The sequence below is a fragment of the Amblyomma maculatum genome, chromosome 8 (genome assembly GCF_055883805.1).
Source record: "Amblyomma maculatum isolate TAMU_Amacu chromosome 8, ASM5588380v1, whole genome shotgun sequence".
NCBI lineage: Eukaryota > Metazoa > Arthropoda > Arachnida > Ixodida > Ixodidae > Amblyomma > Amblyomma maculatum.
In genome coordinates this window covers 23,800,921-23,815,322 of record NC_139351.1, presented here as the reverse complement: position 1 = coordinate 23,815,322, position 14,402 = coordinate 23,800,921, and the positions used below count along the sequence as shown (strand labels likewise).

The window sequence follows — 14,402 nt, the reverse complement described above, 5'->3', positions numbered from 1 at the left end:
TTTATCTTCTGGCTTCAGATTTTCCTGTGATCTCTTCATATCCTAGGCAGCGATAAGGAAGTAGCTATGGAGAAGAAATAATTGAATTTACACTCGCAGTAGTCCACCTTATCATGCTAAAGCTGAGAAAGAAAGCTGTCAAGAATAAAATAGATTTGGCTCATTTCCATCTGCACATCAGCAGAATCTGGCTCATTTTTGATTTGACACATGATTTCTGTGCAATTCCTGGTCTTTATTTACATCCTTACTGCCTCAAACCGTTTGCAAAAGTGAGATGTATATATGATCTTTCAATTACAAAAAAAAAAAAAGAAAGTAACCTAGTGTAGGTTTCTGAATTTCGCTTGCTTTGAAAAAAAAAAATCAAGTGTCGATGACAGTGTTGAGAAAATCCGGGAGCAATGCGGAATCTACACTGCAGAAATTAAAAATCTAAGCGTTGCTGGTACACACGGTGCATCACGTTTGCTCTCATCATCATTATGAATTAAATGCACCCTCATTATCATTGCTAATGTCATCACTGCTAATTCCAACTTCATTGTCATCGCTACTATCATCCTTGCAGTAGACAAGGAGAATTTTGATGTGTGTTTCACGATCCCGAGCGTTGCACAGTTGGCTAAAGCGCTCGGATGGGGATGCAAGGGATAGAGGTTCGGCTCCCAGCGGAAACAGGATTTTAATTTTTTCTGATGGCATCATCATGACGTCATTTGATTGACAGCTATAGTGTGACCAAACAAACGAATGCCGACAGTATGAGCCATTAAAGATTTTCACCTTAAAATTGATGGGCCTGTACAAGGTAACGCTAGTGAACTCTTCAAAGAGCAATGCAATAAGTATTATGCTACGGCACAGTAAGGAAGGTGCACACTGAAAGATTATTTTCTCAAGACCACTTTAGGGACTCTATAAGCGATCGTTGCTTGCAGCCGCTTCAATTTTTCCTCCTCAGGCGGTGCATGCAAAGGAAGGCCCCCGTGCTCAACTGCTGGGGCTTCATCATGGCACAGCAAGGCAAATTTGTCGACAGTCTGTGGCTCAGACGGAGGATTTCTCTGGGCACAAGTGGAGCCTGCGCAGAAATATCAGGCACTAATGTGTACCAATGCCATAGTCTGCCAGCTGGATGAGGCCATTTAAAGGCAGGCGTCACAATGCAGGTAAGCCTGTTCAGTCATTTCTTCATTGCAGTAAGTAGCTGTAATATATTTTTCATATTCAGGGGAGTGCATTTCCAAATTAAAGCCTAACATTCCTGCTGCGAAAATTCCACAAGTACTTTTATAATTTTTGAGTTGGTTTTTGGGAAAGGGTACTCAATGACCCATCTCATGAAAAACAGCATTTCATCTGTAAAGAAGCGTGACACTTAAGTATGTGATGCAAGATTGTGTTAGCATGTGGCATTTTATAAATTTGTAGGAAAAAATTGTATCTAAAAACTTGCCACTGTAATTACATCTCATTATACAAAAAGAAAAGAGGCACCTGTGTAGACCCGCATTGGTTATATCTTTAATTCTTGCTATCTTTTAGGGATCCTCAAGGAGACAGTGCACTTTGAGAACCTGTAGAAGGTCACCATGGGTCATAAATATGTGATCTATAGTGATGCAGCCTACCCCCGATGGCCTCTACTCTACAAGCTGTTTGGAGGTGCCGTACTGCAGCCTCATCATGTTGCCTTCAACGAGGCAATGAGCAGTGTTAGGAAAGCTGTAGAGGAGAGGTTTGGCAGTGTAGCACGGGATTTTGCTTTTATTGACTATTTCAAGAACCAATCTTTGAGATGGTAACAGGTAGGGCACATGTATAAAGTTGCCACTTTGCAATGAACTGCCGAACATCTTTGTACAGCTGTCATGTGTCTATCTACTTCGTCTTGTGTCTGCCTCAATTGGTCAGTACCTTCTGCCTTTTCAGACATAAGTGTCGGCCTACGTCCTGCGGTCAAAAAATTTGGAACATTTTTTTTTTTTTAGGCTGCCTTTCTCAGTAAAATATGGACAAACATGGCAAGCAGTGACCTTCATAGTTGAGGCATTTGTCAACAGTCGCAGAATTCATCCCTTTATTCGTTACAGGAATAATTGCAGCATGCAGTGGTGCATATCTTGTAAATTGTATTGAAACAGAAAAAGAGGTGGATGTTGCTAAATACGAATCGAAAAATTGCACGACAGCACGCTAAACGCTGCACAATGAACGGCTACGTCATAATTTATTACGAAATGACTTGCGCGTCACGATATCGTGTAATAAAAAGAAATGAAGCCAAAGAGCAGACGACGCTACTAGAACACTGGTTCTGGCGAGCAAGTCGACAAAGCTGTCACATCTGTTTCAAGTCATTAAATTTCGCATCACACAAACGCGTTCTCTGTGGTAATGTATGCCTTCGAAGCCAAAACTGTAATAATATAGTCATAACTGCACTGCAGCTGTATAGAGTGCAACCGCAGCACATAACAGTTACGTTTATGCCGGCCGCTCCGTGCTTCCGCACCGCGTGTAGGAGACGACGCGCCCAACAAGGAGCAAGAGTCGACTGCAGCGCCGTTAGTTCACACGACCGCCACCAGGACACCTCTCTGGGAGGAGCTGTGAAACTGAGTTTGTTCTAGTAACGTTGAGCGAAACCTTGAAAGACGTGCCGTTATCATGAGAGCCCTGATTGACTCATTTTTAGCAGGTACACCAAATGTTTCAAATGAAATTGCCCAATGACTGCTCATAAAAGTTATATTTCAATAGCGTCTTAAGCTATGAAAGAAAACATTTACTGATGAAGGCTTGCTTGCCATAGGGGGAAACTAAATATCTTGTGGACATAATCTGTCCCATGTTCCAGAGTAACCACATCGAGGCCATTTTCAAGATGGTCCAGCTTCCAGGAAGTTTGTCACCTAACTAAAAAAAGTTTCACACAGTGTTTTTCAGCCCTGCAGAAATGCAATGCTTCGTGGCAAACTTACCAGTTCCTTCAAAATTGAAAGTTGGCTGCTTAGACTACACATATAACTGATGATATATCAGCTTGGCAAGTCCGTCGGTAGCTTTGAAATAGTGTGCAGTATGTATGGGCCAGCCTGACCTATGCTCAGTGGGCACAGTAAAGAAAAAGAAGAGTGTTTTGTCGCCCATCTGCTCGTGGGTTAATCATGCTTCTTTCTGCCATTTGAGACAACCTGTATCACATGTACTCTGATGGATGCAACTGGATCGGTTATGAACTGCGTACTGACTCTAGTGTTGTGGTCTAGTTACACCAGTGCAGGAGGGCCAGCTAGAAAATCCTGAGTCATTTTTAAACAGGGCATGACTGAAAGGGATAATTATTCTGACCTCAACAACATACCTGTCTGCAGCCTGCCTGCTTGTTGTCATCAGTGTATGACATTGTAATGTACACAAAATATGGGCCGTGCCAAAACATTGTGGTGGACCACAATTGTTACTTTTCTGTATTGTTTGCATAGTGATGTGAATGTCTTAACTTGTACATAAGAAACGTTTGTAGCGTTTGCTCCTCTCAGTAAGTGCGTGGACCAAAAGATGGCTTCCGGAGCATACAACGCTGAGCACGACAAAAAGGAATAAATGCTTGGGTTTGAGATCAATGGTGGAGCTTGGTAGATACGGGTTCCACCTTCCGAAGTGCTAATGATCGCATGTTAAATGTTATATTCCCGCCCCTCCTTGTTTATTTTCTTTGATGCATTGATCAACCAAGCCAGTAGTAAAATAAAAGTGAAAAGGAGTATGTGTGTCAGCAATGCCTTCTTTGTGATTGCGCTCTTAACCACTGAAAAAATTATTGGTGGCATAATTAGCAGTGACTGAAACCACCGATCTGATGGCTTTTCGAGTGCTAGGAATGCGACCGCAGAGTCACTGTTGCTGCTTCAACCCTGATGCAGGGGTGCAACGAAGTGTACATGCAAAGAAAATTGTACAGCATGATGATGATGATGATGAACTGATTTTTTCTGGCGCAAGGGCATCTATGGCCAAAGAGCGCCAAACACAAGGTGAAATGCCATCTCCTGTTGATATGATAGTTTTGGCGATTATGATGATGATGTGCTAAAAGCTATGGTGTATAGGGCCTAAAAGTTCGTTTGCAGTGTATGATCTCTAAAAACAGTGGTGTATAGAGCCTAAAACGTTCCGAGATGTATAGTGGTCTGAGTGAAATATTAAAAGAAGAAATGTAAATGTTAAAACGCTAGTTATCGAAGTAAGAGGGACGGGTGGGCGTTGATAAAAAATATGACATAAAAACCCTACCTTTGAAAAATATTTAAGAACTCTTTCGGGTGAGAACATTGGGTCGTCGCCGAGAAATATGTACGGATGTTTCGGTATATGTTTTTTGTGTATTTCGGGAAAATGATTTCGCCTTTGTTTTTCAAGTGTTGGACATTCAATTAAAATATGTATTACTGTAAGATGACCACCACATCTCGAGCAGCGTGGTGCAGGAGAATTCGTTAAAAGGTATGAGTGTGTAGTATGTGTGTGGCCTATTCTCAGCCTGCACAAGGCGACTTCTTTGTATCTGTCTCTTTTGTCTGTAGTGTACCTGCCTATGATAGGTTTTATAGTGTGTAGTTTATTTTCAGTCGATGTGTCCCATTCCTCTTGCCACTGTTGTCGAATTTTGTTTTTAATGTGTGGCTTGAGGTCCTGGTATATTATTTTGTCGATGTCTGTAGTATTTCGACAGGCAGCTGACACAGCAAGCCTATCAGCCGCCTCGTTACCTGGTATGCTACAGTGGCCTGGCACCCAGCAAAGTGTAATTTTAAGTTGTAATTTATGGGCAGTGATAAGGTAGTTAAATAGAGTATTCAGGACTGGGTTCTTATTGTGCCATTTCCAAGAAGTTAGGGAGGTTAAAACACTAAGGGAGTCTGTGTAGATGACCGATGACTGTATTTTGTTTTCTATAATGTGTCTCACGGCTAACAGGATACCGTGGGATTCTGCAGTAAATATACTTGTATGTCTGTTCAGTGTTTTTGTTAGTGAAAATTGTGGTCCATGTGCGGCACATGAGACTTGAGTCGACTTTGAAGCATCAGTGTAATACTCATTACAAATGTATTTTGCCTGCACAGACATGAAGTGCTGTTGTATGGCTATAGGAAGGGCATGTTTCCCGACTTGAAGGAATGTTAGGTCGCAATTAACAGCGTGCATTTCCCACGGAGCGATGAAGTCTTTTATGGAAGTTGTATGGAGGCTGCCAACCGGGATGTCCAGATATTCAATATGAGTGGCTAGTCTTATTGGGTATGGTGGTGTTAGTGACGGTTTTCTTGTGAAAAGTTCTGTGTTAGCTGTGTCAAGCAGGAGCCGGCGACAAGGATGGTCCAGTTGAGACAATATTTTGGTAGCATATCTTACAGCAGTAAATTGTCTTCTTCGCTGTAATGACCATCGGTTAGCCTCAACATAGAGGCTAGCAATTGGGCTAGTTCGAAAAGCACCCGTGGCAAGGCGAAGGCCGAGGTGGTGCACTGGATCGAGCATTTTTAGGGCAGAAGGTGATGCTGACCCATAAACCATTGAGCCATAGTCAATACGAGACAAAACTACGCTATTCAGAAGGCTCAAGAGGCAGTCACGATCTGTGCCCCAGGACTGGTGGGACAGAATTTTTAGCAGGTTCATTGCCTTCAGACATTTTAATCTCAACTGTTTTATGTGTGATATGAAGGAAAGCTTTTCATCAAAAACTACACCAAGAAATTTATGTTCTTTTTGAACTGCAAGGCTCTGACCACTCAGTGTAATGTTGGGCTCAGGTCTAATGCCACGCTGCTTAGTGAAAAGCACGCAGACGGTCTTTGCAGAGTTAAACTTAAACCCATTGTCGTTAGCCCATCTAGACAGTTTGTTGACGCCTAGTTGAATCTGGCGTTCACAGATAGCCAGGTTGCAAGATTTGAAACTTATCTGGACGTCATCGACATATAAAGAATAAGAGATGGTTCTTGGCAGCACGCCCTTTAGCGAGTTCATTTTGACAATAAAAAGCGTGCAGCTGAGGACACCACCTTGGGGGACACCATTTTCCTGTATAAACAGCTTCGAGTATGTATTGCCAACACGAACTTTGAAGGTTCGTTCAGACAAGTAGCTTTTTAACGTGTTCAACATGTTCCCTGTGATACCGAGAGAGAAGAGGTCGCGGATAATACCATAGCGCCATGTGGTATCATATGCTTTTTCAAGATCGAAAAAGACAGATAGACAGTGTTGTTTGTGTACAAAAGCATCCCTTGCATAGGACTCAAATGCAATGAGCTGATCGTCTGTTGATCGCCCAGCCCTAAAACCAGCTTGGTTTGTGTCAAGAAGGCCATTGTATTCTAGGAAGTGAGCAAGACGACGGTTTACCATTTTTTCGAAGAGCTTGCATAAGCAACTGGTTAGGGTGATGGGCCGATAGCTCGCTGCAAGTGTGGGTTCTTTGCCAGATTTCAATATCGGGACAATGATTGCTTCCTTCCATGCTTGAGGAAAGCGTCCTGTGGCCCATATTTTATTATACAGGCAGAGTAGGGTTTCGAGGGTGTCCACATGGAGGTGCCTGAGCATTGCATATGTGATCCTGTCAGCACCAGCTGCTGTGTTCTTGCATGTGTCTAGTGCACTCTTCAGCTCCTGTAGTGTGAACGGGCTATTGTACCCTCCTGTGCATGGTCTCTTATCATGTATAGGTTTACTCTCTTCGGTCACCTTGTGCTGCAGAAAGGAATCTGTATAGTGTGCCGAGCTAAATATGTATTCAAAGTGTTTCCCTAGTGTGTCTGCTTGATGTTCTAGTGTGTCGCCACTAGTGCTGACAAGAGGTGTGAGAGTGTTATAGCCTTTGAGTGCTCTTATTCTGTTGTAGACTTTGTGTGCGTCAGTATAAGAGTTCACAGACGAAAGGAACGAGGCCCAGCTTTCTCGCTTGGAGACGCGTCGAACACGCCTGCCATTTGCCTTTGCTCGCTTAAAGGCTATTAGGTTTTCGGCAGTGGGGTGTCGTCGCAAGCTCGACCATGCCTTGTTCTGAGCTTCACGAGCAGTCTTACATTCTGCATTCCACCAGGGTCTTCGTTTGTTTCGTGGCTTACTTGACGTTTGTGGGATGCATTTTTCTGCAGCTTCTATAATGTGCAGTGTGATCAAGCGCTGAGTTTCATCTACATCTAGACCACTAATGGATGAACAAGGCAGTGATGAGTGTTCCCTGAACATCTTCCAGTTGGCTGCATTTTCTTTGAATTTTCTGGGATTCGACACATTTTCATTTTCGTTCCCAGTATATTTTATTAAGATCGGAAAATGGTCACTTCCGTATAGGTTGTTAATGACAGTCCACTCTGTAGCTGCCAGGAACATCGAGGAGCCAATGGCTAGATCTATGGATGTGTAAGAGTTATGTGCTATATTGTAGTAAGTTGGCTGTTTCGTGTTTAGTAAGCATGATCCCGAGGACAATAAGAATTTTTCGATTAGAACACCTCGGGAGTCCGTTCTTGCACATCCCCATAATGGGTGGTGAGCATTAAAGTCGCCGACCAGCAACCAAGGTTCCGGAAGTTGATCAATCAATTTTTCAAAACTTTCGCTACTTAGCTTATAAGTTGGAGCAATATACAGGGAACATACCGTTGTTGTTTTACCATAAGCTAAGCTTCTGATTGCCACTGCCTCTAAGTCTGTGTTGAGTGAGATGTTTCGAGAGGGGATTGATTTTTGTGTTACAATGGCAACGCCACCAGAGGAGTGAGAGCTGCCTTGCCTGTCGTTCCTGAATATATTATATTGCTTAAGGAAGTTTGAGTCTGCTGGTTTTAAATGAGTTTCTTGCAGACAAAGTATGTTTGGTTGATAGTCCGCAAGAATTTCATATATATCATCTAAATTTTTGAAGAGTCCTCGGCAGTTCCAATAAATGAGGAGCGCCATAATTAAAAGTTATTTAGGGGACAAGTTTAAAGTTAGGTTTGTAGGTCCTTGGGACCTGTTATTGGGATTTTTCCCCTTCTTTTTCGCTCCAGTGAGCTTTGCCGCCTAGGCAGCTGGGGTGAAGAAGTTGTGTCCATCGCATCTTCAGATGCGGTGGACGACTGTGCAGAAAGCACAGGATTGTCAGTTTTAGGCCTCGACTCATGGGTCGAGGCCTTTGGGCCGGCTGACCTGGGGGTCCGCGCAGCCAGCTTTGCGGGTGGTGGTGGAGTAGCGCTAGCTGACTCCACCGTGGGCACAGGTGGCGCTGCCCTGGAAGAACTGTGTGCTTCCTGGGCAGGTGCCGACGACCGCTGTGATGCCGCGCCCTGCTGCGTCACAACGGAGTAGTGTGGCTTTTGAGGAAGAGAAAGCCGCTTTCGTGCCTCTCCGTAAGATATGTTTTCGGTGACTTTCAGTGTAATTATTTCTTTTTCTTTTTTCCAGTACGGGCATGAGCGTGAATAAGCTGGGTGATTACCTTCACAGTTTGAGCAGAGAAGCGGCTGTTCTTCGCAGTTCTCTGTAGGATGTTCGTGCGAGGCACACTTTGCACATGTGAGCTGGCCACGGCAACTCTGAGAGCCATGGCCATATTTCTGACATTTGAAGCAACGGCGTGGGTTAGGGATGTAGGGCCTCAGTTTTATCTTTGTGTAGCCTACTTCAACAGATTCTGGGAGAGTGCTTGCAGCAAAGGTGAGTACAATGTGCTTTGTTTCTATCTCTTTGTCATCTCGTCTTATTTTTATCCGGTAAACATCTGTTACATTTTGTTCCTTCAGGCCTTCAAGAAGTTCTTCTTCACTCACGTACCTAAGGTCATCATCAGAGATGGAGTCGGGCAGTGTTTAGTGATCGGTGCGGGCTAATCTGTACCGGTATTTCTCCAAATGATTTGACTGCACTTAGCTTCTGATACTGATGGTTGTATATTAATTCTAGTAGCAGGTCACCGTTTCCAAGTTTCTTTATCTTATAGCCCTGGCCAATGGCCTCAGTCAACGTTCGAGAAACAACAAATGGGGACACAAGTCGTGCAGTGATTTCCTCGTGGTCACTGTGGACCACGTGGAAACGAGGAAAGTTGTTTATGTTCTTTGAGAAGAACATGGTGGTCTCGGTGCGCCCCCTCTTAGAAGGAGGACGATCGGGGTTATGGAGTTTAGATGCCATAAAAAGTGTATTGTTCGGCTGCAGTGCCAGCCACCCACCATGGAGCCCAACGAGGGGACGGGACAGAAGTTGTCAATTCCTGCCCACGCCAGCTGTACACCGTAACTATAACCCAATATGGCGTAACTCAGGGTAGCTAGCCACACAAGGTTAACCCTCGCCGCCTGGAAGTAGGAAGAAATGAAGAAGGTAAGAGAGGACAGGACAGTTCTAGGAAAGAAAATAGGAAAGTGAAAGATGGAGGGGAGAACAGGAAAAGGCGACTGCCGATTTCCCCCGGGTGGGTCAGCCCGGAGGTGCCGTCTACGTGAAGCTGGGGCCAAAGTGGTGTGTTGCCTCCGCCGAGGGGCCTTAAAGGTCCGAACACTCGGCATCGGCTCAACCACCAGGATCCCCTTTTCCCCGGACACGGCGATGCCACGCACGGCTAAGCGTGGGTGCTGGGGTCCGTGGTGTCGCACGGTACACCAAACATCTGCTTTAGCAGATGCCCCCTGCGGGGAAAATTGTACAGCAGTTGCGCCAGTGGGCAGAAGCCTTCCTGGCATGGAAGGAGCTTCCAGATCACGCTCGCATCCGTGCCCCGCTGCATATACCTGGAGGACTACGAGGCTGCACTGGCCCCATTACTCCTACTACCGTGGTTTGTTTTGCAGGAACTGTTATGGGCCGTATAATCCTGTGTGTAGTTGGTATCTTATCAGCATTGCCAAACTGTACAATGTCACTGCTCAACGTGAGAAGGCCAGGGCTTCACATGGAGCTTCACATGCTTCAAATGCTTCACATGGAGCAAAACCAGCTGCTTTTCATTTTGCCAAACGTTGCTTGTATGTTGTTTGAGCCTAATTTCAATCTTGACCTATGCTCAGCTCAAAGGGGCCTCATGGTAAGTTGATATGGTTCTGCAGTGTTTCTGCACTAGATAAAATGAAAGCAATTCGAGAAAACTTTCAATGGGTGCACCTGCTGCATTTTGAAAAGCTATTGGTCCAAAGCAATCAATGCAATCTTCCACATAACTGAGGAGTTTATCTTGTGGCAAGGAGCAATGTAAATCCTTTATGTCAAAACAGCAGGCCGAAAGACCTTTGTGCATGGCCCACTGCTGGGCGCGCAGGGCGGTCCTGGTAGACGCTCATTACTTTTTGTCGGGCATGCCAAATGGCATGCACCATGCACATGCCTATGAGTCGCCCCTATTTTTTTGACGAGTTTAGAAGGACTGATAACGCAGGGGAAGGAAGTGTGTCCTCTCTAGGGAAAAAAGCTTCGCGGTAAATCTGGACGCGACAAACCCAGAGATGATTGTCAGCTCACTGCTCGTTGGACGGCAGCGATCTTAGCGCAGCTTCGCTTCGTAAAGCTTATTTGGCAACGTAAAAAATATTTTATCAGGCGTGTGAAAATTTGAAAAATGTGGGGGATTTGCGGCCACTGTTTGCACGTGCACAGTTGCTTTTCCTGCCTCGTCGTAGGTAGGGCTTCGTCTTTTTATTTACACCTACTTGTTAGTACTTTGTGGCCGCTGATCCCGTTCTGGTCTGTTTGATGTATACATGCTGTAAGGCGAACTTGTGATATGGGCGTTGACGTAAGCACGTACCGAGCACGCATAGGTACATTTCTACCATGTTCTCATCGTCGCAGTGCAATAACTGTTCGAGCAAACGCAGTCTTCGCGCTTCTTCGCGTACTTTTGCCGAGACCTTCATATGTGCTTGCATCTGTATGCTTAGCCCTGCTACTTCTTTCTGCTGGAGACATTAAGGCAAATCCTGGACCTAAGGTGGAAGACGTTCTTAAGCTGCTGAAAGAATTAATTGAAGAAAACAAGCAAAATTTTGAGGCCGCGACAGCAACGTTAGAAGAAATTAAGCGCAATGTTTTTGACATCAAATCTCAGATTAGGGCTATTGAACAGAACGAGTGGTATATCCAGCATTACGGAAAATGTCTGTTCTGTCCATGGCACGGTTAATGAAGTAAAATCTGCAGTGGCAAGCACAAGCAAAAACCTAGGTAACGTAGTTGATGATCTAAATAACAGAATGAGGCGAAACAACCTCCTAGTAAAAGGCATGCCTGAAACAGAAGGTGAAGACTATGAAAACACTGAAAGCAAAATGCTGGACTTCATTTCCACCCACCAAAAGGTTAAACTGGACGCAAACGACATCGAATGAGCCCATCGCATTGGTCAGCGTCACAATGACTACAATCACCCCATAATCATCAAGTTTCTTAATTTTAAGGTAAAGAAAGAAGTACTGTGGAATGCATTTAACTTAAAAGACGTCAAACCCAAAGTGTGGTTAGAAGAAGACTTTTCACCTAAAATCCAACTAGAACGAAAAAAATTGAGGGAGTATGCAAAAACTATTCGTTAAGAAAACGAGAAATTCACACTTCGGTTTAATAAGCTTCAATTGCGTGGTGTAACCTACAAATATGACCCCACTTTGGAACAAGTTGAGAAGGTAAGCGAACAAGATGTACGCAGTCCTAAATGACCAAGAACTCAAAGCAAAGGATCATCCGAAAAGGTTCACGTAATTTCTGTGATTCTTGCTAATTTCTGTAGCATTGTTCCTAAACTTGACACCATAAAAGGCATGATTTTCACTTTGGCACTGAAACATGGCTAACTACTGAAATTTGTAACAGTGAACTATCATTTCCTAACAATCTGTGTTTTTCGTAAAGACAGGAAAGAGGGAAGGGGAGGAGGCATAATTATCGCCTTAAGAAGCGATTATCAGCCATGTCAGGTCACCTTCGACACGTGCCTCGAGCTGTTGTGGGTCATGTTTCGATTCAAAGGTGCCACATATATCATAGGTGCATGCTACCGCCCCCCAAACAGCCGTCCGGATTTCATTGACCATCTGCACGATGCATTAGAATACATTTTTGCTACTTACCCCCAAAGCATTCTTTTATTAAGGTGGGGACTTCAATTATCCTGCTATTAGCTGGATAAAACCATCCGTCACAGCTGGACCCAATCACCACGAATATTCACGCCTACTTTATACAATAGCTGAGTTCCATCTAACCCAGCTGGTTCAAGAGCCTACCCGAGGTAATCATGTTCTAGATTTATTATTTACTAACCTCTCCACTCCTTCTCGCACCTACGTACCCAAAGAAATAAGCGATCATAGATTCGTTCACAGTTTCATGACCATGCACATTCCTGTCAAGCAGATTGCTACCAAATGTATACTGAACTACCGAAAGCGTGACAATGAAAAAATGAACTGCATGCTAAAAGACTTTGCGCAGATTTTCGAAGCCGCTTTTGAGACCCGCACGATGAACGAAAATTGGCTGTTGTTTCGCGATATGCTGAAGGAAATTGAGCATGCCTGCATTCCAAAATTACACATAAAGTAGAGAACGGATGCCCCATGGTTCACAAAAGATGTTAAGAAATATCTTAACAAAAAGAAAAGAGTGTACCGCAGAGCAAAAGAAATTAACTCCGACGACGCCTGGAAGAAGTACAAAGCCGTATCAGCTATAACTGCAGTCGATATTATTAAGGAGGCTAAAAACAGCTTTTTCAACCATACATTACCGAGTTTGCTCAGGAGCAACCCTGCGAAATTTTGGCAAGTATTTAACCCCTTCATGGATCACTGCCTTGTCGTGGCGGAGGGGCTTGCGAAACTCGATGAAGTCGTGAGCTCTGCTGTGTAGGGCCACCCAAGATAGACAGGTCACGGCAGAGAGTTCTGACAAAATGTGATTCACTGGAGAAGGTAATGGCAACCCACTCCAGTATTTCCTGCCAGGAAAACCCTATGGCCAGTCACAATACCATTATCGATATGGCGCCGGAAGATGAGCCCCCCAGGTTGGAAGGCCTCCCACATGTTACTGGGGATGAACAAAGGGCGATTCCTAGTAGCTCCAGGACGAATTAAGCGGCTGGGCTAAAGCCAAAAGGACGCTCAGCTGTGGATGTGTCGGGAAGCGACCAGAAAGTCCAATGTTGCAAGGAGATATATCACATAGCAACATGGAATGTAAGATCTATGACGCAAGGTAAACTGGATATCGTCAAGCGAGAAATGGACAGATTGAACATTGATATCTTGGGTATCAGCGAGCTCAAGTGGACCGGAATGGGAGAATTTAACTCCGGCGACCATTATGTCTTTTATTGTGGGCACGAATCCAAGAGAAGGAATGGGGTCGCTCTCATAGTAAACAGAAGAATGGGCAAAGCAGTGCTAGGGTACAACCCCAAAAACGACCGAATGATTTCACTTCGGATCCAAGGTCACCCTTTCAACATAACAGTTATCCAAGTCTATGCACCGACCACTGCTGCTGATGAAGCTGACGTTGAGAGATTTTATGCGGACCTACAATGCCTTTTAGACCGCACCCCATCATCAGACGTCGTTTTTCTCATATGAGACTGGAATGCTAAGGTCGGGAGTGAAGAAATATCCGGAATTACAGGCAAGTTCGGTCTTGGTGAGCCAAATGAAGCTGGGCAGAGGCTAGTAGAGTTCTGTCAAGAAAACAACCTGACCATAGCGAATACTCATTTTCAACAGCACAAGAGGCGCCTGTACACATGGATTTCACCGGACGGTCTGTACAGGAATCAGATCGATTATATTATTTGCCGGCAGAGATGGAGAAGCGCTATACAAGCAGTAAAAACAAGGCCTGGGGCCGATTGTGGCACCGATCATCAGCTTCTTGTTGCCAAAATTAAGCTTCGATTGAGGAAAACGCAGAAAACTAGAAGGCCTTTCAGGTATGATCTGGATCAGATTCCATTAGAATATGCTGTGGAAGTGAGGAATCGATTTCAAGAATTAGATCTAGAAGACAAAGAGCCCGAAGAGATGTAGACTGATGTTCGTGATATAATACAAGAAGTTGCTACTAAGGTAGTTCCAAAGCAAAAGAAATGCAAAAAAGCAAACTGGTTATCTGAAGAGGCTTTGCAAATAGCTGAGGAAAGGAGGATGGCAAAAGGTATGGGGGAAAGAGAAAGATACAAGGTTCTCAATGCGGATTATCAGAAAATAGCAAGGAGAGATAAGAATGCCTTCCTGAACATACAGTGTCAAGCAGTTGAGGACAACAGCCAATTAAGGAACACAAGAGCTCTGTATAAGACAATCAAAGATATCAAAGGAAGCTTCTGTGCTAAGCTGGGCGTGATAAAGGACAAA

General features: G+C 44.3%; 1 long non-coding RNA gene across 1 annotated transcript in view; it reads right to left on the bottom strand.

Annotated features, from left to right (window-relative positions):
- Positions 1-351: 351 nt before the first annotated feature.
- Positions 352-14,402, bottom strand: part of LOC146180730 (uncharacterized) — a 33,078-nt gene continuing 19,027 nt past the window's right edge. The window contains exon 3 of the long non-coding RNA XR_014700110.1: positions 352-1,084. This is a non-coding gene — a long non-coding RNA (uncharacterized LOC146180730). The remainder of the gene's footprint in view (positions 1,085-14,402) is intronic.